Source organism: Stenella coeruleoalba (assembly GCF_951394435.1).
Source record: "Stenella coeruleoalba genome assembly, chromosome: 4".
Taxonomy (NCBI): Eukaryota; Metazoa; Chordata; class Mammalia; order Artiodactyla; family Delphinidae; genus Stenella; species Stenella coeruleoalba.
In genome coordinates this window covers 34,423,231-34,450,235 of record NC_137149.1, presented here as the reverse complement: position 1 = coordinate 34,450,235, position 27,005 = coordinate 34,423,231, and positions in this window count along the sequence as shown.

The window sequence follows — 27,005 nt, the reverse complement described above, 5'->3', positions numbered from 1 at the left end:
ATATTCCCTTCCTTCTGTAACCTCAGGCTGTAGCATGGCCACAGGCGGTATGTGCTGGCAATCTAGAAGGGGGAGGGAGGTCATGTTCAATGGGATACACTTTGAACAGTAAGCAGAGGGATCCAGAAGATAAATTCCTCTCCCCTGTCCCCTCTGCAGACTATACAAGAAACCATGGTTCCACATGGTTTCCCAGAGCCATCCCAAAAGACTAGTTAAATGTCTATGCCTTCTTTTGAAGCTTGGTTACTTCGATAACATGTCGTATTACATCTGCTTTCCCTTCGTCTCTTCCTCACTTCCTTTTTCCCTTCACTCTTGCCGCCACTGAACTGTCCTCTACAATAAAGCATTAACATATAGATTTCACCTCAGATTCAATCTGTTGTCTAAGGCTAAGCGCGGATGCCTGATAAATTTCATTATTTTGATTGAATGCCATCATGAGCAGAAATTATTGGCCCATGATAATATCTAAGCAAAAGTCTTTACCTAATTCAGAACACTATGGATCAAGTGTACTCTATTTTTTATGGGAACATAAAAGGATAAAAAGCACAAACACAACGTTTTCAGTTGTGGATTTACAGATGGTACAGATGCTACCCTGATTTTATCTTCAGGAAAGGACAAGAAGACTTTGACATATCTCAATTTAGGAAATTAGTGATTGCTTATTAATCCTATATGTTTATGTGAGATGGGAAAAAAAGTCATTACATTGTGGTTTCAGAAGTATTAGGCCCCATAAGACACTTTCCTGAAGGTGTCCTTTAATACTTCTACACATAAATTCTGGATATATCGAACTTCTCCAAATATAACACTATAAAGCTCTCAGACTTCCATGTCCTTGCACAAGCTATTCATTCCCCCTGAATATCCTACACACACACACACACACACACACACACACGCATGCACACACACACTTTCTACCTTGAAAACTGATGATTCAGATAAAGACCTTTTTTGTGACTTCCCCAACTGTCCCTCCTTCCCATTTCAAAATTGTTTCTGCCTCCTAATTATACTTCTATTCCAACACCTCGCTCATAGACAGCACCTATCTTTCTACTGGCCTTTATTTTTTTTTGGAATTTTATATTATATATATTTTCATACAGCAGGTTCTTACTAGTCATCAATTTTACACACATCAGAGTATACATGTCAATCCCAATAGCCCAATTCATCACACCACCATTCCCGCCTACCCCGCAATGGCTTTCCCCCTTTGGTGTCCATAAGTTTGTCCTCTACATCTGTGGCTCAACTTCTGCCCTGCAAACCGGTTCATCTGTACCATTTTTCTAGGTTCCACATACATGCATTAATATACAATATTTGTTTTTTTCTTTCTTACTTCACTCTGTACGACAGTCTCTAGATCCAACCACGTCTCTACAAATGACCAAATTTCGTTCCTTTTTATGGCTGAGTAATAGTCCATTATATATATGTACCACATCTTCTTTATCCATTCGTCTGTTAATGGGCATTTAGGTTGCTTCCATGGTTGCTTCCACGACCTGGCTATTGTAAAGAGTGCTGCAATGAACACTGGGGTGCATGTGTCTTTTTGAATTATGGTTTTCTCTGGGTATATGCCCAGTAGTGGGATTGCTGGATCATACGGTAATTCTAGTTTTAGCTTTTTAAGGAACCTCCATGCTGTTCTCCATAGTGGCTGTATCAATTTACATTCCCAACAGTGCAAGAGGGTTGCCTTTTCTCCACACCCTCTCCAGCATTTGTTGTTTGTACATTTTCTGATGATGCCCATTCTAACTGGTGTGAGGTAATACCTCTTTGTAGTTTTGATTTGCATTTCTTTAATAATTAGTGAAGTTGAGCAGCTTTTCATGTGCTTCTTGGCCATCTGTATGTGTTCTTTGGAGAAATGTCTATTTAGGTCTTCTGCCCATTTTTGGATTGGGTTGTTTCTTTTTCTAATACTGAGCTGCATGAGCTGTTTATATATTTGGAGGTTAATCCTTTGTCCATTGATTCATTTGCAGATATGTTCTCCCATTCTGAGGGTTGTCTTTCCTCTTGTTTATGGTTTCCTTTGCTGTGCAAAAGCTCTGAAGTTTCATTAGGTCCCATTTGTTTATTTTTGTTTTTATTTCCACTACTCTAGTAGGTAGATCAAAAAAGATCTTCCTGTGATTTATGTCAAAGAGTGTTCTTCCTGTTTTCCTCTGAGGGTTTTATAGTGTCCGGTCTTACATTTAGCTCTCTAATCCATTTTATTTTTGTGTATGGTGTTAGGGAGTGCTCTAATTCCATTCTTTTATATGTAGCTCTACAGTTTTCCCAGCAACGATAGTTGAAGAGACTGTCTTTTTTCCATTGTATATCATTGCCTCCTTCGTCATAGATTACATGACCACAGGTGTGTGGGTTTATCTCTTGGCTTTCTATCTTGTTCCATTGATCTATGTTTCTGTTTTTGTGCCAGTACCATATTGTCTTGGTTACTGTAGCTTTGTCGTATAGTCTGAAGTCAGGGAGTCTGATTCCTCCAGCTCCATTTTCTTCCCTCAAGACTGCTTTGGCTTTTTGGGGTCTTTGTGCCTCCATACAAATTTTAAGATTTTTTGTTCTAGTTCCATAAAAAATGCCATTGGTAATTTGATAGGGGTTGCATTGAATCTGTAGATTGCTTTGGGTACTATAGTCATTTTCACAATATTTATTCTTCCAATCCAAGAACATGGTATATCGCTCCATCTTTAATTTCTTTCATCAGTGTCTTATAGTTTTCTGCATACAGGTCTTTTGTCTCCCTTGGTAGGTTTATTCCTAGGTATTTAATTCTTTTTGTTGCAATGGTAAGTGGGAGTGTTTCCTCAATTTCTCTTTCAGATTTTTCATCATTAGTATATAAGAATGCAAGAGATTTCTGTGCATTAATTTTGTATCCTGCTACTTTACCAAATTCATTGATTAGCTCTAGTAGTTTTCTGTTGGCATCTTTAGGATTCTCTATGTATAGTATCATGTCATCTGCAAACAGTGACATTTACTTCTTCATTTCCAATTTGGATTCCTTTTATTTCTTTTTCTTCTCTGATTGCCGTGTCTAGGACTTCCAAAACGATGCTGAATAGTAGGTGTGAGAGTGGACATCCTTGTCTTGTTCCTGATCTTAGAGGAAATGCTTTCAGTTTTTCACCACTGAGAATGATGTTTACTGTGGGTTTGTCATATATGGCCTTTATTATGTTGAGGCAGGTTCCCTCTATGCCCACTTTCTGGAGAGTTTTTATCATAAATGGGTGTTGAATTTTGTCAAAAGCTTTTTCTGCATCTATTGAGATGATCATATGGTTTTTCTTCTTCAATTTGTTAATATGGGGTATCACATTGATTGATTTGCATATATTGAAGAATCCTTGCATCCTTGGGATAAATCCCACTTGATCGTGGTGTATGATCCTTTTAATGTGTTGTTGGATTCTGTTTGCTAGTATTTTGTTGAGGATTTTTGCATCTATATTCATCAGTGATATTGGTCTGTCATTTTCTTTTTTGTAGTATCTTTGCTTTTGGTAACAGGGTGATGGTGGCCACATAGAATGAGTTTGGGAATGACCCTTCCTCTGCAATTTTTTGGAAGAGTTTGAAAATGGTTGTTAGCTCATCTCTAAATGTTTGATAGAATTCACCTGTGAAGCCACCTGTCCCTGGGCTTTTGTTTGTGGGAAGGTTTTTAATCACAGTTTCAATTTCTTTACTTGTGATTGGTCTGTTCATATTTTCTATTTCTTCCTGGTTCAGTCTTGGAAGGTTATACCTTTCTAAGAATTTGTCCATTTCTTCCAGGTTGTCCATTTTATTGGCATAGAGTTGCTTGTAGTAGTCTCTTAAGATGCTTTGTATTTCTTTGGTGTCTGTTGTAACTTCTCCTTTTTCATTTCTAATTTTATTGATTTGAGTCCTCTCCCTCTTTTTCTTGATGAGTCTGGCTAATGGTTTATCAATTTTGTTTATCTTCTCAAGGAACCAGCTTTTAGTTTTATTGATCTTTGCTATTGTTTTCTTTGTTTCTATTTCATTTATTTTTCCTCTGATCTTTATGATTTCTTTCCTTCTGCTAACTTTGGGTTTTGTTTGTTCTTCTTTCTCTAGCTCCTTTAGGTGTAAGATTAGATTGTTTCTTTGAGATTTTACTTGTTTCTTGAGGTAGGCTGTATAGCTATAAACTTTCCTCTTAGAATTGCTTTTGCTGCATCCCATAGGTTTTGGATCATCATGTTTTCATTGTCATTTATCTCTAGGTGTTTTCTGATATCCTCTTTGATTTCTTCAGTAATTTGTTGGTTATTTAGTTTCGTATTGTTTAGCCTCCATGTGTTTGTGTTTTTTACGTTCTTTTCCCTGTAATTCATTTCTAATCTCATAGCATTGTGGTCAGTAAAGATGCTTGATATGATTTCAATTTTCTTAAATTTACTGAGGCTTGATTTGTGACCCAAGATGTGATCTATCCCAGAGAAAGTTCTGTGCACACTTGAGAAGGAAGTGTAATCTGCTGTTTTTGGATGGAATGTCCTATAAATATCAATTAAATCTATCTGGTCTATTGTGTCATTTAAAGCTTCTGTCTCCTTATTTATTTTCATTTTGGATGATCTGTCCATTGGTGTAATTGAGGTGTTAAAGTCCCCCACTATTATTGTGTTACTGTCGATTTCCTCTTTTATAGCTGTTAGCAGGTGCCTTATGTATTGAGGTGCTCCTATGTTGCGTTCATATATATTTGTTATATCTTCTTCTTGGATTGATCCCTCGATCACTATGTAGTGGCCTTCCTTGTCTCCTGTAACATTCCTTATTTTAAAATCTATTTTATCTGATATGAGTATTGCTACTTCAGCTTTCTTTTGATTTCCATTTGAATGGAATATCTTTTTCCATCCCCTCACTTTCAGTCTGTATGTGACTCTAGGTCTGATGTGGGTCTCATGTAGACACAATATATATGAGTCTTGTTTTTGTATCCATTCAGCAAGCCAGTTTCTTTTGGTTGGAGCATTTAATCCATTCATGTTTAAGGTAATTATCGATATGTATGTTCCTATGACCATTTTCTTAATTGTTTTGAGTTTATTTTTGTAGGTCCTTTTCTTCTCTTGTGTTTCCCACTTAGAGAAGTTCCTTTAGTATTTGTTGTAGAGCTGGTTTGGTGGTTCTGAATTCTGTTAGCTTTTGCTTCTCTGCAAATCTTTTGATTTCGCCACTGAATCTGAATGAGATCCTTGCTGGGTAGATTCATCTTGGTTGTAGATTCTTCCCTTTCATCACTTTAAGTATATCATGCCACTCCCTTCTGGCTTGTAGAGTTTCTGCTGAGAAATCAGCTGTTAACCTTATGGGCTTTCCCTTGTATGTTATTTGTCATTTTTCCCTTGCTGCTTTCAATACTTTTTCTTTGTCTTTAATTTTTGCCAATTTGATTACTATGTGTCTCAGCATGTTTCTCCTTGGGTTTATCCTTATGGGACTTGCTGTGCTTCCTGGACTTGAGTGGCTATTTCCTTTTCCATATTAAGGAAGTTTCCAACTATAATCTCTTCAAATATTTTCTTGGGTCCTTTCTCTCTCTTCTCTTTCTGGGACCCTGTAATGTGAATGTTGTTGCTTTTAATGTTGTCCCAGAGGTCTCTCTTAGGCTGTCTTCATTTCTTTTCATTCCTTTTTCTTTATTCTGTTCTGCAGCAGTGAATTCCACCATTTTGTCTTCCAGGTCACTTACCTGTTCTTCTGCCTCAGTTATTCTGCTATTGATTCCTTCTAGTGTAATTTTCAATTATTGTATTGTTCATCTCTGTTTGTCTGTTCTTTAATTCTTCTAGGTCTTTGTTAAACATTTCTTGCATCTTCTCGATCTTTGCCTCCATTCTTTTTCCGAGGTCCTGGATCATCTTCACTATCAATATTCTGAGTTCTTTTTCTGAAAGGTTGTCTATCTCCACTTCATTTAGTTGTTTTTCTGGGGTTTTATCTTGTTCCTTCATCTGGTACATAGCCCTCTGCCTTTTCATCTTGTCTGTCTTTCTGTGAGTATGTTTTTTGTTCCACAGGCTGCAGGATTGTAGTTCTTCTTGATTCTGCTGTCTGCCCTCTGGTTGATGAACTCTACTGACCTTTTAACCATAGTGGGAATTCCCTAAATTTTCAGATTGCGTTGCTTTTGCTTTTATATCCCCAATATGTTTCATGACCCTTGAGACATGATAAGGACTGGGAAAAAAGGGACAGGTCAAAGTGGTGAACAAGGACAAAGAGGAGAAGGAAAAAAAAACCCACAGGAATGTACTCTATCAGTCCCCTTCCTTTCCTTCTTTCTCCCCAGATTTTGGCTTTGAAGAAGAGCATCCAAAGTTAAAATAATGCTACATATTTTTGAAAGTTTTAGAAAACATCACAATATTTCATGCACTGTACTGCAAAATATTTTAAGTCAATCCTCTGGAGATTTTTTTCTGATTGAAACATGCTTTCAAGAGTACAATAAAAATCAATGAGGTATCACCTCACACTGGTCAGAATGGCCATCATCAAAAAATCTACAAACAATAAATCCTGGAGAGGGTGTGGAGAATAGGGAGCCCTTTTGCACTCTTGGTGGGAATGTAAATTGATACAGCCACTATGGAGAACAGTACGGAGGTTCCTTAAAAAACTAAAAATAGAACTACCATATGACCCAGCAATCCCACTACTGGGCATATACCCTGAGAAAACCATAATTCAAAAAGAGTCATGTATCACAATGTTCACTGCAGCTCTATTTACAGTAGCCAAGACATGGAAGCAACCTAAGTGTCCATCAACAGATGAATGGATAAAGATGTTGTGGCACATATATACAATGGAATATTATTCAACCATAAAAAGAAATGAAATTGAGTTATTTGTAGTGACATGGATGGACCTAGAGTCTGTCATGCAGAGTGAAGTAAGTCAGAAAGAGTAAAACAAATACCATATGCGAACACATATATATGGAATCTAAAAAAGGGGCAGGACAGGAATAAAGATGCAGACATAGAAAATGGACTTGAGGACACGGGGAGAGGGAAGGGTAAGCTGGGACAAAGTGAGAGAGTGGCATGAACATATATACACTACCAAATGTAAAATAGCTAGTGGGAAGCAAGCAGCTGCATAGCACAGGGAGATCAGCTCGGTGCTTTGTGACCACCTAGGGGGGTTGGATAGGGAGGGTGGGAAGGAGCCGCAAGAGGGAGGGTATATGGGGATATATGTATACGTAGAGCTGATTCACTTTGTTGTAAAGCAGAAACTAACACACCACTGTAAAGCAATTATACTCCAATAAAGATGTTAAATATATATATATAAAGAAGTATAAATATAAATGAGGTTTAATTATTAAATTTGCAAATTACAAAAAAAAAATCAATAAAGAAAATGTTGCTCTCCAGAAACTTGTTTTGAGGGAAACTGTCCTGAAACACTTCAGATCTATAGACAGATATTTGTATTAAATCCTTAAGTTTGAGTTGCAGAAAATGGACACCATGAATTAGCGTGGATCATCGTGTAACGTCTAATAAGCCTGTTCATTCTACAGAAGAGATAGAAACTTGTAGATACAGTGGTTTTAAGAATAAATTTGATTGAGCACTAACAGACAAATCTCCTCCTGATCTTAAACCTCAAAGGAGTTGACCCAGATGCATGGAAATCTTCCCTAAGTGGAATATTTGTGCCATACTCAGGCTCTCAAACACTGTGAGATAAGCATCATTTCCAGAATGGGACTGTGGTACCTTGACATATTTTAAAGACTGAAGAGGCAATTACTATTTTTGATTGTGTTAACCTGTGTGTAATCATGTGATTACCTACAAAATTTAGGCAGAGTGTTACAGATCTAAATCATTAACTTTAACAATTGACAAGCTGCTTTGATTAGTATTTTCAGAGTGTAAGATAACATAGTTTTTTCAGCTTTCATATGATTAGTGATGATTGGGAATTTATTTATGTAAAATGTTTTTATTGCCTGTTTGGAGAAACAGAGCTGGAGAGTGAGGGCAGGGGAGTCACATACCTTCCTCATGGTTCAACTCAGGAAATGTCAGTGATGAGAAAACACCAAAGAGGTCCTCATTATAACTCCCAAATGACATAAAATTGTAGTGTCGGATTAGAAGAGTATCCAGAGAATTCAGTTTGAGAGAATTGGACTCTTCTTTGGCAAATTAGACTAACAAGTACATCAGTTTATGTGGCATCAACTCAGACTGTCATAAGCAACCCCCGACTTGGCCAGGCAGCCCATCTAACAGCATTGATCCCTGCAGCTGCTCTTCTAAGGAAAATGCATGTCAATATATTTGTTATTTACTTTCTAGCAGAAACCCAGCAGCCGCAGCAATTTTTGAGAGAATTCTCTGACACATCTCATTTCCTATCAGTCTTAGGTGCTAGTGGCTGTACACACATGTTCCTATTAGGCTAACAGCTCTGAATGCAGCTAGCTATTGGAAGAGAAAATCCTTTAATTTCTTGGCTATGACAAGGCTGTGTGAAGCCAAATTTCAACTCTCTATGGGAGACAGAAAGTCCTCAGGACATGAAGCCTTTCTTGTCTCCCCAGGCAAATTGGCTGGGCTCATTTGTTTAAAGGAATCTATTACAAAAAGTGGCTTAGAGAAATTTTAAAGTAAAATTAAAAATAAAGAGTCTTTCCCTTTTGAGGAAAAGTGTTTGGGGTGGAGATGGGAGTATTCAAAAGGGGCCAACACAAGTAATACATTCTAATTGGGAATGAAAAAAAAAGTGTGATTTGCCATTGTGATCAGAAGATGAGTCCATCCTTCCAAAAGAATTTGTGGAGCAAACTGGACCCTTAGCTCTTGTTAATCTTTCCTTTCTCTCTGCATTTTTATGACATTGTATTCTAGTGAAAATGCCTAGAAAGGAATAGTTTCATATGATTGTCTTTCATTGTCTCCCTACAAAAAAATAAATAAATCACATTCTAACTGCAGTTTGTTTGTCAAGAGGAGCAGAGAACGCTGTACCACATGAGAGATTTTTTTCTTTATCAGATTAGGAATGTCAAATTCCACAGTCGTAAAGTATTGATCTCTCCAAATCAGACATCTCTGTTGTCATGTCTCACAAGCATGACATCGGCTCCATCTTTCACAGTAAGACTTTTCCCCACAATCACACAGGCTACTGTCTTTGAGATGCAAGCTTAATTATACTGTTTTAAAACCTTCATGATTGAACACACATGCAGCAATGCCACCCCCTTACTGCGTCTTTAATCTTGTCTTTCCATCTCTCTAAATATATTTTAAACGTAGGACTTTTTACGAATTTCAAATCGCCATACAGCCTTATAATTTTTCTCCTACTTGGTACTAATTCTACCTTTCTTGACCGTCACTCTCTAATAGTTCTTATCAATTTAAGAAATATCTACCTTTCTGAAAATTTGGAGACTGAATCCTACTCTACTTCTCTTCTCTGATAACGTAAGTTATCTACTCCATTATGCAAAAAAAGGAATGTTGTATGATGCTTTATCATATTCTTTTGCTTTCTAAATAAAATAACCACTCCTAATTTTTATTATTAATTATTTTTGTGTCTCCTTTCCACGGCCTACATAGATATGAATGTTTGCAGCCCATTTGGGGGAGGCAATATGCATTTCCTGTGTCAGAGCATGCCTACCCAACAATGCAAAATACTAGGAATGAAAAAGGAGCCAGAAGTCACCTGGGTATTATAGGTAGGATGTGTTGTTGAACAGTCTTCCTTCGTGGGCACATCATATTCGGTAAGGCCATTTTGCAGCCTAAAGAACTAAACCATTTGTCTTTCTTTTCTTTCTTTCTTTTTTTCTAAACACAACATATTTGAATCCAATCCTGAAACTCAGGTATGAGATGATGCTCGGGGATGGGGTCAGGAATGGGATACAATGGGCGTTTGGAGTGGAGAGAGATTTGGGGATATTATGGGGAATGATGCGAGACTCAGCAAAGAAGGGAGGAATGGGGTAAACTCTAGGATGGTGTAAAACAAGGAGTGTCTTTGCACATATTACTTGGTAACAATAAGCTGTATTTATATCTTAATATGGCTGTTTGGGACATTAAGATGACTGTGTCAAAAAAAAAAGACAAATCAAATTTCTAAACCAAGATTTCTTTGTTGTGATGACCATCCTGTGCATTGTAAGATGTTTAGCAACATCTGTAACCTCTACCCACCAGATGCCAGTAGCCTTTCATTCAGTTGTGACAACCAAGAAAGTCTCCACGCACAGACAGACTCTTAAAATGTCTCACTTTACTTTTGACTTCACAAGCATCCCTAATATTACCTGCTATGGTTTTCAGGGCAAAGGCAAGGGTTCTTAGAGTTTAAACACTCCATATTTATGACCCAATAGTAACGGTTAAACAGCCGCCTGATTGCTCAGAAAAGGAAGTTGATGACCCAGCTTCATCACAGATTTATAAAGACCCAGTTACAACTCTGCTCTCCACAATAGAATCTAGATGGTAAGCAAGCAAAGCAGACCTGGAACACTTTTGGAACACTCTAACTAAGAGCACATGATACTCTTTACCTACAAGACATCCTTTGTTATATGTAACACTCTATTGACAAAAATCTCAAGAATGGTTGAGGCTGAGGTTGGAACCCAGAAGAGGGAAGTCAGTCTTCTGAGACATCCTCTTAGAGCCTGCCAGGTTTTTTCACAGAACAAAAGAATAGTCTTGCCTCTGGATGAAATTACTATTATTTCTACTTCAGCACATTCAAAGGTCCATGATAAGTTTCTTCTTCATTTAAAAATTAACCATGAGCGCCTTCATATTTCTACAATTCTTAGTAATATGGCCTTTGATTAAAGGGTCCAAACAGAATTGTATAAGGACTGCAAAATCTATCTAATAGAATTTTATTAGAGTTTTATCAGCAGCAGACGTGCTTTTAGATTTGAAAGGTATGTTACTATCAAGCTTATAGAAACAATACATTTTACCTAATTTTACATTTCCAAGGATATGCTGGCCTTTCTTTTTCTGATCTCATAAACTTTTCTAAATTTCTTAGGAAATGAAAGATTCTAAAAATCATAAAAGTTCCTCTTATTTCCTAAACAGCATGCAAAGCTGTTGCATAATCTTAGAAAAAGATAGACAGGACAGACCTTACAAATATATTTTAAAGCTCTGAAATGTAGACAAGAATATGTAAATTGAAAGTAAATTTATTTTAGTGAACTGGCAAGAAGGGAAAAAATATAGGGCCATATGTTACCATCAGTTTTGCTATGCATATTTGGGGGGGAAAAGTTTCTTAAGCCAGGCATTTGCAGTCCATAAAATGCCTTCCATAGGTAACCACAAGCTGGCAGAAGTAGCAGGCAAGTGTTGAAAGTTAGAAATGAGGACAATGCTTTTATTGGTGGCGGAGCGGAATTGGGAACTTGGTCTAAGAGGAATGGAGATGAGGGTATGATAATTTTACGTAAGTGAAAATGGTACCAGTGAGTAAGGAAACTCTTAGCGGAAACAGAAGTTCTTTGCTTCATCTCCTTTCCTCCGGTTGATCTCCCTACTCTCAGAGAAACAATTTTGAAATTCACCTACAACGTAAAGAATGTGTATTCCAACTCACCTCTCTGTTCTAGGCACTAAGTGACTTCTTCTTTTGTGCTTTGCTTAATAAGCACATCACAGTACCCAGGAGGTCAGTTTGAGTTCTAGCCATAGGTACAAATAACAAATTCTGTGGATTTTAATATAAATAATATGCTCCCTGAAAGCAAGGCTTTATCTGTTTTGACTATAATCTGTAATGCAGTAAAAATGCTTGGCATACAATAAGTGCTCAGTAATTTTTATTGAATGAATGAATACCATAAACAATAATTATTTTGTGCATGACACCTGGAGCTTATGTATTTTAAGTTAATTATTTTTCTCTGTGTATATGTTTGTGTGTGTGTGATTATATTTGAACTTCACACATTTCCACAATATATTAAAGCTTGCTTGATGATGACATGATTTTATATATGTGTACCCCTTTAGCATTTATTAAGCATTTTCCCATGGCTTGTAATAAATAAATTCGGAGGACAGAATCCCAACTATTTCAGAAGACAGCATTCTATTTTCTAACTGAGACCATAAGAAGACAAGTGACTGAATCTCTAAACTTCTGTTTCTTAATCTATGAAGTAACAATAACACAGCTCTCGTAGGGTTCCTGTGAGAATTAAATGGACTGACATGCATGAAATTGCTTGGCAGAATGTAAAGTACTGGATAAATATAAGAAGCATTACTGAAGTTATTCTCAGAGAACAGAGAACACAGATGAATGTTAAGATCATTTACATATTAGCAATTATATGACCTCCTGGACTCCAAGAAGTTCAGTTTCAAGGTACCAAATACAGGTAACCAAGAGTTTGGAGTTCCAAGGCTAATTGTAGCAGATTTGCTGTGAGACTTGCCCGAATTCTTGAGCTTTTTTTGTAGCTCAGTAACATCATCTGGATAATAGCACTCTCATAAAGTTCCCTGAGGTTCCTTTCTGCTCTCAGGTTTTATGATTCTATGACAGAAACAGATTGATGAGGCACCTGGAGTAGAATCCAAAATGCAAGACCAGACTTAAGGAAAGCATTAGAAAAAAGAAAGGAGTATGGTTGGTTACTTCTTGTGCCAAACTTACAGCTTCTTGGCCCAGCTTTCACTCCAGTCAGTGCAGCAACCGGCTTCCCTCAGTTGTAACCTCACTGCACAGTACGGACTCCTCAGGAAACCCACCAGCACTCACACATGGGCAGCATGGGAGTGCAAGGAAGTCAAAACCCAATGATGAAAACTTTCATCAATGAAGGACAAGATCCAATGGACAAAACTTCCTTTCTTCTATCCCTCAAGTAAACATTTCTGAGGTGATGCTATAGGGCTTCTCAGAGGGTCCTGGTAGGATGAAAATCCAGTTCCCCTCAGTGGTGACCAACTCAAGCCTGCATCTTTACTGGCTTTCCCTTTTCCCCATTTCATACTTCCTAAGCCTCCACTGCTGTTCCTTGGGATCACTTCCCAAATTAAGCTACCTGAACACAAGCCCTTGTCTCATGCTATGTTTTGCTGATAGATCACAGACTTAGAAACAAGTCTGGAAAGCAGACCCTCAGGGTGGAATTTTGGAATGAAATCATTCACCAAACACACTGAGATAAAGACCTCATCATTGTAGTAGCAGGTGAAGTCCTGATAATCCTTAGCATGCTGTACCCTCACCATTATTGAGGTTAGCACCAAAATTTAGTTGAGAGGCTATATAAGTCATAAGAATCCCAAGGAAGTATTTGGGCTCTTGTCTTCTGCATCTGCAAAGCAGACTTTGCTCCAATCTGAGCCCTGCATTTAATTGTAAGCAGACTGAATTGCAGGGGTTATATAACTTTTATATACCAATGTCAAAGACATGATAGAAAAATCAGTGGTATTCCAAGATCTGAGATTGGGGAATTTCATACCAGGAGGTTAGACTGCAATGCTGCATGAAAGAAAATCTATTGACATCAAAGCATTCATGTTTTAGGATTTAACATTCTAGTGAAGAAACCTAGAACCAGTCTCAGTATGCTGCTCGGATGGCACCCTGAAGCTTGGCCTACAATAAATAATATAGGGGTATCCTCTGCCTTAGCAGAGGATTGAGAAAGGAGTCATAAGCCTCAGAAAAAGGAAATAACAGAATGATTTTTTTTTTTTTTAATGTGAGACCAAAGAATCTGCACCTATGAGCCTGCCACATCAACAAAAGTTTAGGGGTCAAAAGGTCTGGGGCGGGTCTGGGTCTGCGTCTTCTGCTGGCGCAGTGGTTGAGAGTCCGCCTGCCGATGCAGGGGACATGGGTTTGTGCCCCGGTCTGGGAAGATCCCACATGCCGCAGAACGGCTGGGCCCGTGAGCCATGGCTGCTGAGCCTGCGCGTCCGGAGCCTGTGCTCCGCAACGGGAGAGGCCACAACAGTGAGAGGCCCGCGTACCGCAAACAAACAAACAAACAAAAGGTCTGGGGCAAGCCAAGGCATCCCCAAACCCTAACGTAATCCTGTAAGGCAAAGGACAAGGTGTTGGACCTTGCACCTTCACTAACAGTATAGATGTACAGCATCTAGTAAGCTTATTTGGATGCTGGAGTCAGTGTACACTGTGCTTGGGAATACTCCTCAAACCCATTTATCTGATGACCCAGAAGGTTGCCAATTTTGAGTAGATTTCAGAGCAAGAGATGGCATTACAGAAGTTCCTCACTCCAGTGCAAGCTGCCCTGACCAACAGGCCATAAGACACAGTGGATCCAATGATTCTAGAGGTGTCTCTGGTGGGTTCTGAGTTTGAATGTGGGGTCTGGTAAGTTCCATTAGTTGAGTCTTAATGCAGAGAACTCTTCTCCATTTGAAAAGCAGTTCCTGCCTTGCTACCAAGCATTATTAGAGACAGAACACCTTGACCATGGAGCACAGTGAATATGCCACCAAAGCTACTATTCTTAGCTGAATATTATCCCAACCATTGAGCCATAAGTTTGGGTAAATGAGGCAGTGATGGTTAGGTGGATTGTGTGCAAGCAGGTCCAGAGAGTACAAGGAAATTCTATGAGCGTTAAGCCCAGAATCTTATTTCTCCTACTTTTGTTCAACCAACACTTTCCCTCAACTAAGGCCTAAGGCCTCCTGTGGGTGTTGAAAATGTTATAACCTCAATGGCAGAAGAGAAAAACATGTGGGCTCAGTTCATCAATGGATTATCTTGATATGTTGCTACTAGTCAAATATGGAACACTGATGTACTACAGAGCCCCATGCCAGGAGATCCCGAGGTAAAGGAAAATCCCTAAAGTTCTTTTCTGTTCTGATGTTCTATGACAGAACAGGTATATTAGAGCACTTGTAGCAGTATCCAAAATGGAGGACTGTATTTAATAAGCATGTACTGGACTTCTCTTGCACCCTTTCCTTGGCCTATCTTGTACGTTAGTCTTCATTGCCGTAACCAGAAACACAGAATCAATCCTGACAGCACCTTTTCTCAATGACTCCAAATATCACTTGCTTTAGGCTCTGGGGCTTCAATGACTCCTCAGCAGCATGGGACACTTTGGGGAACTGCCAGACCCCCTCAAAAGAGCAGTCTGGGAGGGAAAGGGACATAATGTCCCATTACCAATCCTTTTGTTAACTTCTTAAGAACCTTGAAAAAAGAATAGACAACCTCAGATTAGCTAATTATAAACTCAGGTCATGCTGTGAAGGTCAGAAGGCCTCCAAGGTAGTGTTTAAAGAGACCCACTAGGTATTAACACAAGCACAGCTTGGAAGTGCAAGAATGTTATGGCCTCAGGAAATCACTTCCCAAAATGCACTACCCCCAGTCAAGACTTGTTGTAGATTCTTTTCCAGCTGGGAAAGCTAGGCTAGCCGGAGAGGTAGGAATAGGAAGCATAGTTCCTAATTGGAGACTCAAGGGTTTCTTGAGGAATCCCCGTCTTCTTATAACACCTTGACATTTCCCATATTGGATTTGAAGAGGGAGCCAACAGCCTTGGTTAGTTAACCATCTTATCTGAAAGATACTTTAATTTTCAAATCAAAAATAGAATTTAACCATGTATCATCTGTATGATCTTGAGAAACTCATCTATCTCAGCATCCTCATCTGTAAAGTAAAGGGTTGTTATAAAGATTACACGGTAGTAACTAGAGTTGTGTCTGATACATAGTCATGCTCAACAAGCATTAGCTGTTATTATTAATATAGATGAATTAAAGTTGTATAATACATATATTCAGTTGATCTATAATGAATAAAGTGACTGGGAAATAGAAGGACCTACTCCAAAATTAGGTACATCTTGCTGTGGCCCTGCCACTGACCCTGTAAGAGTACAAACCCAACAGAACAGGGGAGCCCCAAAATGGCAGCAGGACTACATCAAACACTGAAGACTTGCTTCAGAAGGATACAAGTTCCCTAAAATCTTCTTCCATGTGGCAGGAAATAAAGTCAAATATACCATGTAAGTGCTGGAAGAAGCAGGGAGGTAATCAAGACCAGAAAAATCTCTTCAAAATTTTTGAACTCAATTATTGTAGAATTTGAAACTTGGGCTTTGGAAACATTATTTTTTTTTCACTTTTTTTATTTTCTGCAGTTTTTTTCTTCTTTTCTCCTTTATTACCTGAAGGTTTGGTCTGTTTCATTAAACTTTGGGGAAAAAATACTGTCATCCCTAGAGACTGTCATACAGGGTGAAGTGAGTCAGAAAGAGAAAAACAAATATCATATATTAATGCATATATGTGGAATATAGAAAAATGGTACAGATGAACCGGTTTGCAGGGCAGAAATAGAGACACAGATGTAGAAGACAAACGTATGGACACAAGGGGGGAAAGCGGGGCAGGGGTGTGGTGGGATGAACTGGGATATTGGGATCGACATATATACACTAATATGTATAAAATAGATAACTACTAATAAGAACCTGCTGTATAAAAACAATCATAAAATTCAAAAAGAAAATAATGTCATCATTTAAGCTGAAGTGTAAACAAGATAGCAACCCTATCCCTAAAAGCCACACATGATCGAGGCAGTTTATCAAGATGAGACACCCTCAAAAAGAAGGGTACACAGTGAGGAGGGGTGCTCCAACTAAATGCCTTATTTAAGGCCACAGAGAGACATCTACAGAGCGACCTCTTCAGAGAGATCTTAAGCCTTCGAGATTTCTGTGTGAGTTTATATAAAGGAAGCCAACATCTTTTTTGTTTTGTTTTAAATTTCATTGTTTAAAAAAATTGTACATATTTAAGGCCCCATGATGACTTGCTATACACAGTGAAAAGATCACTACTTTCAAACCAATTAACATCTTCTCCTCACATACTTTCCATTTTTGTGTGTGATATAAGCACATGAAATGTTCCCTCTTAGCAAATTTCCTGTATTCAACATGGTATGGTTAACTACAGTCACCATGCTGCACTGGATCTCTGGACTTATTTATCCTACATAACTGCAACTTTGTATCCTTCTACCAACATCTCCCCATGTCCCCCCATCAGTGGCCCCTGATAACCACTGTTCTACTTTATGCTTCTATATATTCAACTTTGTTAGGTTCTACATATAAGTGAGACGATGCAGGGTTTTTCCTTCCTGTGTCTGGTTTATTTTACTAAACGTAATGTCCCCCAGGTTCATCCGTGGTGTTGCAAATGGCAGGATCATAAAGGAGGTCAATCTGTTAAAACAGCATCAGAATCAGGCATCTGTCATAACTGCCACTTCTAAATGCCAAGGCCAAATACGAGTCAACACTTCCAAAATACACACAGAAATGTAAGACTCCGTGGCTACTCTATATTATCCTAAAATGGCACAGTGTTTTATATAAGGATCATCTCTAATACTCATCAGTTCATTCATTTTTGCATAACTACTGACATTAGCATATGCTTATGTCAGTGATGTCAATAAACAACAAAGAAAACGTTCAGAAACTTAATCAATTTTATGTTATCCTCCACAACTATTACCAGCTCTTTCACACAGTTGCTTGTCTACATTTGTTTTTCAACCTCATAGGAAGCTCCTGCCTCAGGATCCTTTTTTCTTTCTTTCTTATGGACACCCTCATCTCTTTACCTCCTTCCCTATTAAGCTTACATTTCTTAATCCATCATTTAAATATTTCTGTTGTCAATATAGAGAACAGACTTGTGGTTACCAATGGGGAGAGGAGGGCTGGGGAGGGATGAATTGGGAGTTTGGGATTAGCAGATGCAAACTATGATACACAGGATGGTCCTATTGTATAGCACAGGGAACTATATGCAATGTCCCGTGATAAACCATAATGGAAAAGAATATGTAAAAGAATATATATGTACAACTTTTGCTGTACAGCAGAAATTAAACACAACATTGTAAATCAACTATAATTCAATAAAACTTTCCAAAAATCCTTTTGTTGTCAAAAATCTACAAGGCTCATTCTCTATTTTTCCTTCCAAGAAAGTAACAACTAACAAAAGCCTGGGTTCAGAAGAATCGAACTTTCCATCCTTCCATTCTCTATCAGGACTGCTGAGTGCCACAGGTGTCACTCAATTCTGTAAGCTGCTGTTGTTATAGACCTGAGGTTTCCAATCTGTGTTGAGTCCTCAACACTGCCTGACCACCACTTACATCAGGGATTCTCAACCCTGGCTACCATTAGAACCCTGGGGAGCTCTTTTCAAATCCTGATACCTGGGCCTCACCCCAAACCAATAAAATCAGATCCTCTACTGGCAAGATTGAGGCATCGGTAATTTTCAAAGTTCCCCAAATGATTCTAACACAGTCAGAATTTACAGCAGTGTTCTCAGCCTCAGTAGCACATAATAAGCACCTGAGAAGTTATTTAAAGCACTGATTCTGGGTTCCCCTCCTCACATATCCTGATTTAATTTGCCTAAGGTACAGTCTGGGAGTTTTGACAACTCTCCATGTGATTCCAATGTGTAGACAAGGGTAAGACCCATTGGTTAGAGACACGGTCCCCAGTTCTCCAACCTTCTCCTTCCAACTCACAGCAGATGATGGCCTTGCCTCCTTCACGGAGAAAATAGAAGCTATCAGAAAAAAATATTTTATCCTTCCTTTCTACCATTAAAGTCACAGACAAACCTCCTCCTAGCTGTGGTTAGTCCCTGCACTTCTCTTCTGGCTCTGTCCCTTCCCACACTCTCTGTAATTTCTCTCCACCAGTCACTCCCATCTATTTGCTCTGTCCACTCCCCATTGGTACTTAACACACTCCACTCTCTTTTCTTAATTTTTATTTTATATTGGAGTATAGGTGATTAACATTGTTGTGTTAGTTTCAGGGGTACAGCAAAGTGATTCAGTCATACATATACATGTATCTATTCCTTTTCAAATTCTTTTCGCATTTAGGTTATAACAGAATATTGAGCAGAGTTTCCTGTTCTCTACAGTAGGTCCTTGTTGGTTATCTTTTTAAAATATAGTAGTGTGTATATATCAGTCTCAAACTACCAGTCTATCCCTCCCCCAACTCTTCACCCCGGTAACCATAAGTTCATTCTCTAAGTCTTTGAGTCTGCTTCTGTTTGGTAAATAAGTTTGTTTGTATCATTTTTTTCTAGATTCCACATATAAGCAATATTGTGTGATATTTGTCTTTTTCTGTCAGACTTACTCCTCTTAGTATGATAATCTCCAGTCCATCCATGTTGCTGCAAATGGCATTATTTCATTCTTTTTAATGGCTGAGTAATATTCCATTGTATATACTGGGTTGGCCAAAACATCTTACAGAAAAACCCAAATGACCTTTTTGGCCAACCAGATATGTACCACATCTTCTTTATCTACTCTCACTTATTCCAAAGGAATAGAGAACCAACAAGGACCTATTGTATAGCACAGGAAACTCTACTCAATACTCTGTAATGGCCTATATGGGAAAAGAATCTAAAAAAGAGTGGGTATATGTATATGTATAACTGAATCACTTTGCTATACACCTGAAACTAATACAACATTGTAAATCAACTATATTTCAATAAAATTAAAAACAAAGGAAACCTTTCCCCCTGCTCACATCTGCTTTCAATTGCTGTCCTATCTCTATCACCTGTTCAGAAGCAAACATCTCAAAACTGTCATGCACCCTGGCTGTCTCCTCTTCCTCGCTGAATGGTCACTCCTTTACATGTTGCCATCTGTTTTTCCCAACAACTCCAATGAAATCAGTGACCTCATTGTCACGAAATCCAGTGTGAACATCCCAGCCTTTATCTTCATTAAATCCTCCTCAGTGTTTGGCCCTGCTGACTCCCCACTAACTTCTTGAAATCCTCCACCTCTCCTTGATTTATATAACTCCACACTTGTTAGGTTCCCCCTTGTCTCCATGGATGTGCTTTCAGCTGCAGTTGCAGGTGCTGCTCCCTCTGTTTTTTTAAATGCTGCTGTCCCTCAGGTTGCAGCCACTGGTACCCTCCACTCACGTCACATGTCCATTGTCTCCCATGGCTTTCATAGTATGCGCTAATCACTCCTTTGTGGGTGTGAAACTCAACTACAAAAAAAAGCAGGCAGTTAAGAATTACAACTCATTTGAAATTCCATCTCAGAGATGTTATTCTATAGACTGATTTAAAAAAAAAACACAAATTCCTTTAGGGGTCCCCGCAAGTAATGCTGTCTCTGGGGTCAGAGGCATTGGGGTTGGAATGGACTAAGTAGCACATCCCTTACAACTGGACCTCAAGATTTCTATAAAGATCTCCCTGTACCTAGCCTACATTTGTTGTTCAGGGTCCATAGCTTTTCTGCTGTTTCTGTTTCATTACACTTAGGACATAAGGACTCCATTGTCCTCCTACTTGCAGGGTCCATTATCCCCTAGAGCATATCTCTTCCTCTCCTGTGCAACCTGTTCCTCTGCCACCTTCAATTCCATTTCTTACCTAGTTGACTTCATCTCATTGTATTCCTCTAGGAAAACTGTCCTCACCCCCCTAAGTGTTTCTGCAAATTAAGTCACTATATTACTATACTATTAAGTCACTATATTACATTATTATAGCTAATAATGATGCAATCAGGAAAATGGTCCCCAAGAATAAACTTTGACTCTAAATTTGATAAAACCAGACATCAAATTAGTCAATAATATTTATAAAGAATTTATAACAGGGCTTCCTTGGTGGTGCAGTGGTTAAGAATCTGTCTGCCAATGCAGGGTACACAGGTTTGAGCCCTGGTCCAGGAAGATCCCACATGTTGCGGAGCAACTAAGTCCGTGCGCCATAACTACTGAGCCTGCACTCTAGAGCCCACGAGCCACAACTACTGAGCCCGCACACTCTAGAGCCCGTGCTCTGCAACAAGAGAAGTCACTGCAATGAGAAGCCCACGCACTGCAATGAAGTGTAGCCCTCACTCGCCTCAACTTGAGAATGCCCACACACAGCAGTGAAGACCCAATGCAGCCAAAAATTAAAAACTTAAATAAATTAATTAAAAAAAAAGAATTTATCACAGTGATAAACACATAGGGAGCAATTAATAAATGATAGCATTTATATTTCCCTATTTAAAAATAATTTCTGATACTATATGTAAAGTAAATGATTGAAACAAATATTAAAATGTGAATGCCAAGTAATGGGTTATTTAATGTTTGGCATAAGGATTTCATACCTAATGACAGTTTAAATGGACCAAAAAAATCCAGACAGAAAAATCATTCAACTTCTATAAGTGTTTTATGATGAAAAGAACATGAGTAAAGAGTCACATGATTCTGTGTGACTGTATGTAAAGCACTTAGAAATATCTAGCCTGGTTTGCTGACTAGTAAAATGAGAAACCAGACTTGTTTATTTCAGAGGTCCTTTCCACTTCTGAAAGTATCTTATACTACAAAAATAATTTCAGAGAGTCACCATCCAGCTTACTACAGGGAACATTACTAATAACACAATCTCTGCCACCTCATGCCACAGAGACCTCATTCTCCTCCCTTCCATGCACAGGTAGTCTCGATTCTAAATGATCTCGTGAATGAATCCATGCATTTCTAAGTAATATAGTGCTTACTTTGGTGTTTTGAACTTTCTAAAATTATATCATGCTGCGTGCAGTTTCTAAGTTGGTTTTTTACTTATGCTTAATGAGACACATACGTTTGGATGTGTACAAATGATGGGATTTTAACATCTATATTCATCAATGAGTTAGCTCTATAATTTTCTATACTTTTTTTTTACTGAGTTTGGGTACTAAAGTTTATACTGTGTATATACAAATATTTATATATAAGTACTATATGTTATATATAATAGACATTTATAATTTTATATGTGCTTATGTAAAATGAGGTAGGAAGTGCTTGCCATTTTATATTTTCTAGAAGAATTTTTATTTATTGGGAATGATCATATCCCTAAATGTTTGGCAGAACTCACATAAAAATCAGTTGGCCTTGGTATATTCTTGGTAGGAAGACTTTAAAATACTGAGTTAATTTCTAGATTAGTTAGGTTTATTTGGTATTCTTGTTCTTCTGAGTCACTTTTGGTATATTTTTCTAGTAATTTTATCCATTCTATCTAAGGTTTTCTATTTATAATTCACATTGTTCATATTATTCCTTTATCATTTTAACTGTTTACTGTAACTACAATTATGTTCCTTTTTATGTTAATATTTTATGTTTTTTCTTGATCCATTTTTCCAATGGTTTATATATTTCACTAAATGTTTCAACAATTTATTTTTAACATGTGTATTCCATATTTTTTTTGGTTAATATCACATTAATTTATGCTTTTATCTTTACTGTTTCCTTGCTCTTATTTTCTTTGGAGTTATTCTATTGACATTTTTTTCTATCTTATGGTGAACACAAAGCTCATTAATTTTAAGCTTTCATTCTAATATAAGTACTTACTGCCATACATTTCTCTCAAAATGTGGTCTAACTCTTTTCCAGAAGTGCCGGTGCATATGCTTTGTGTTGTGGTGACCATGGAGGTGCGCTGCTCATCTCTCCTTTGAAAGGCTGTGCTGTGAGAACACGGCTGACTGGCAGCTGCTGCACCTTCTGATACCCTCCCAGGCTGCTCAGAGCCAAGGACCAAGCACAGCTAGGGTGCCAGAGCAGGGCCTCATTTGCTGGATATGGGACTCTTTCAATGGGCAACCTTGACTTGGGGACTCCCACCAGCTTGGCTGAGGCTTTCTCAGAGCTGCGACTGTGACGTTCTTCCCTCCCAATCCTCCTTTCTTTTGTCTTTTCACAGACATCAGTCCTGCATCACAGTCTGAAGGCTCTGGTGGTGTATTCCTTCCCTGTCCCTCTTTATTCTTCAAGGGCATCTCCCCAAAATAGCTCATGTACAATTCATTCTGTATTGGTGTCTGCTTCTCAGAGGACTCAAACTGACACAAGTGTTTTTGTTATTATGCATCCTAAATGTTTCCAAACTCCTATTAAGATTCCTTCGTTGCTATTTATGAGGTTCTTTTCCCAAAATGTTTAAGAGGGCTTTCACCTCCTAGCTTAATTTCCTTGTCTAATGTTCACAGATTGTATCCTTTGAAATCTGTATTTTTTTCATGGTACTTGAAGAAGAATGGATATACTATAATCATTGAGTGCCGAGTTCTTTATAAGTTCACTAAAACTGTTTGTTGTGTTATTCAAAAATAAATAATATCCTATAATGTGAGAGATGTGTAAATCTCCCATTCTGATAGTGGATTTGTTCATGTCTCCTTTTAGTTCTGTCGAGTTTTACCTTATATGTTCAAGGCTATTTCATCAGGTGTACACAGGTTTAGAATTGCTACATGTTCCAAGTGAACTGGAACTTTACCACTCTTTAGTGAGTCCTTTCCACCTCGGTAGTGCTTTTGACATAAAATCCTGAACTATTCTTGTCTAAATTTTTCAGTCTAGTTTTGCCTTTTTTCCCATCTTTTACACTAAAATATTTGCTTACCTTTATGTTTTAGGTGTGTCCTTGGAAAACAGCTTTTGCTATATGTTGGCATTTTATGCAATCTAGAAATATTACCATTTTCATTAATGAATTTACTACTTTGTTCATTTACATTTATTGTGATTGCTGGTACATTTTTTCTACTTTCTTATTTTGTGTTTTTCATCTGTCCCACTTTTTTATGCTACCTTTTTCTCATTTCCTCTTTCTTTTGCTTTGATTTCATTGATTTTTAAAAATTTCATTATACCATTTGACTTTATGTTCTTGGTGGTTATCCTTGAAAATTTACCTTGTATTCTTAACATTTAAAAAAAAAATCCCTTTATTACTCCTCTTGCCAGACAATAAAAAGACTTTAGAATATTTCAACTTTCTTACTTTAACTCTGATTGCCTCCATTGAAAATTACCTTATATTACTGTCTAGTATTTTAGTTCTCTCTTGCTTTCTAGTTAATCTTAACCTCATACATTGGACATAACCATTTCTTTTTTTTTTTTTTTTTGCGGTACGCGGGCCTCTCACTGTTGTGGCCTCTCCCGTTGCGGAGCACAGGCTCCGGACGCGCAGGCTCAGCGGCCATGGCTCACAAGCCCAGCCGCTCCGCGGCATGTGGGATCTTCCCGGACCGGGGCACGAACCCGTGTCCTCTGCATCGGCAGGAGGACTCTCAACCACTGCGCCACCAGGGAAGCCCCATTTCTTTTTTTTATACAATGTATGTCTACGTTTGTTGGCATGCTCACTAATACCTTTGTTCACTATTATTCCTTACACTTCAGATGGTCATTTTTCTTTTCTATTATATGCATCCTTTAGAAGTTTTTTTTTTTTTTTTTTGCTTGATGAGGGTAAATTTGTAATGAAGTCCCTCATTACTGGAAAATATATTTCTATTGTACATAAAATCTAAATATTTTTTTCTAGTTTTTAATTTATTGAGGGGGAAAATCCTTGGGGACTTAAAAAATGTTCCTGTGAGTTTATCAATGCATTTAAAATCTAAATTGATTTGCACTGGAAGGCTTTTAGAATAATCTAGTCTTCCTATAGTCTAGTCTTCCTATAATTCTGGAAGCAGTAGTCTATTTCTATTATTTTACCTATAAACATAATTAAGTTTTACGAATACTACAATATATAAATTGATGGATGTGCCATCACTCATTGCACAGATTCTAAGGTCAAAAGTCACCTACAGAACATGAGGTCCTGAGGAAAGAGAGGAATCTGCTCAACTCAGATAAGAGTTGATAGGGATCCCTTCATGAATGCATTTTTGCTTAAAATGTTGATATGTATTACAGTCAACAATTAAGTAGCTTTATGAATTGTATTATCTAGTTCCAACAAAATAAACCTCATATAAGGGACAAGAACCTTAAAAAAAATTCTTGTAGAAAAATCACAAATTGCAAGTTACACTAAATTGAAGCATAAAAAACAATCTATAGTAGCAGAGCTGATAGTTCTCCTGTACCCAGTATGAGTTCTTTGTTGGCCACTGTACAAAGTAAAAATAATGACAGTCTAATTAGATGTGACAAGAAGCCAGCCAAGAACCTTAACCTAATGAAGAAGTTGATTTTATATAAAGAGTAACAATTATCATTGTTAAATATGAAACTGGTCTAATTGATTATCGTGGCTTTAAATAACAAGTTAATGATAGATAAGGGTACAACTATTAGCAAAATATTTTTAAAGTAAGATTTATTTCATCTATATTTTACCCTTTTTAATTTATATTATACTTACTTTTTACTGTGTATATGTTACATCCATAAATAAATTAATATACTTTTATTAGGGTTGAGTGCTCAAAATACTTTTCCTAATCAAGATATGTAATTTTAAAAAATTGGGGGCACCAATTTACTACCAAATAAGCAACTTGAGGGCTTGAGTCATTTAGGATTTATCTTTATTTCCTCCATAGAGGCTAAATTTGAGCTTTGCACATGGTAGTAAACAAATAATTATTTGTAGAATATTTTGTTCATCTTACATGTTTTAAAAATTGTTCTTTCCATTGAGTCTATTTTTGTACATGGTGGGGATTTTGAAAAGTATTCCCTCTTGGATCATCTAATCTAGTCCCAGAATGTTGGTAGAATTGATTTTTATTATTCCTAACTTATACCTGATGTATGAGTGTCAAGTGCTACTTTGAATATTATTAGTAAAGGTGAATTCATTATTTCCCTTGATAATTTGCATCGTTGTTTAATTGTGCTCATGGTTAAAAAGTTTTCTTTTATTTAACTTAAATTTCCCAGGTACAGTTTAAGCCCCTTACTTCCTGCTCTGCTCTCATTGACTAATGAGATCCTCCTGGGAATATCCGTTAACATATTTTCAGATGCTAACATGTCTTCTCTTAGCCTTCTTTTCTCCAGATTGGGAAATTCCCAGCTCTACTAACCTTTTATCATACATCGTATCCTACCTGAATTTCTCATATTTTGTGGTTTTCCTCAACTACATTAATTTATCCATAAAGAGAAAAAATGCATTCAAAATTTAGTAATTTCCTGAAAATGAGAAAAAAAAATAAATAGCACCGTGTATAATTTACCTAATTTGATAGAAAGCATGAAATTCTACTTGGGAAATAGGTTTGCTTAAAGTTAATTCTGATTCACAGTTTCATAACAGACCATGTAAGATTATCTTTCTGTTTCTGCCCTTATTAGAGAAAGATTTCAAGGGTCTGAAACTTTATGCAAACTTGTGTACATGCACCCATATGCATAAGGTTACATGTGAAAAGTGCATTTTTCTGGAAAACCCACTCATAGCTTTCATAATGGAGCTCTACTTCCTTCAAAAAGGCAAAATCTGACTGGATTCTAGCCCTGAGACAAAACTAAAGTCAATAGAAAACTAATGGGTTTAATTTTTGTTACTCAAATTTCCTTGCTGAAAATGAAGTAATTTATAGCAATATACTTGAAGTAAATAAAGTAATATCTATGTCTAACAGTTTAAAAAGAAATCTGAAATCAGTAGTGACCTGTAAACCAGGACTTGTTCTTAACATTATTTTCAGTTTATTTTTATCCCTCTGCACATCTTCACTAGGGCACCGATTCAGAGCATCCTCTTTCTGTCAGTTGCAATGTTGGCAGCTATATTACCAGCTGTTCTTGGCCACTCCCAAGTGTGTAATATACAGCCCTCACATTTGTGAGCGATCCTTGTAACAAGGTACAAATTCTCCATAAATATTACTCCCAAGAAAGGAATCAAAGGAGAGAAGAACTGTACTTCCAAGCATGCTCTACATTCTCCCCTCTACAGGTATGGACCACGAGGCCCTCCATCCATCTTACAATGTACCCCATGCATCACCCTTTGGTAGCA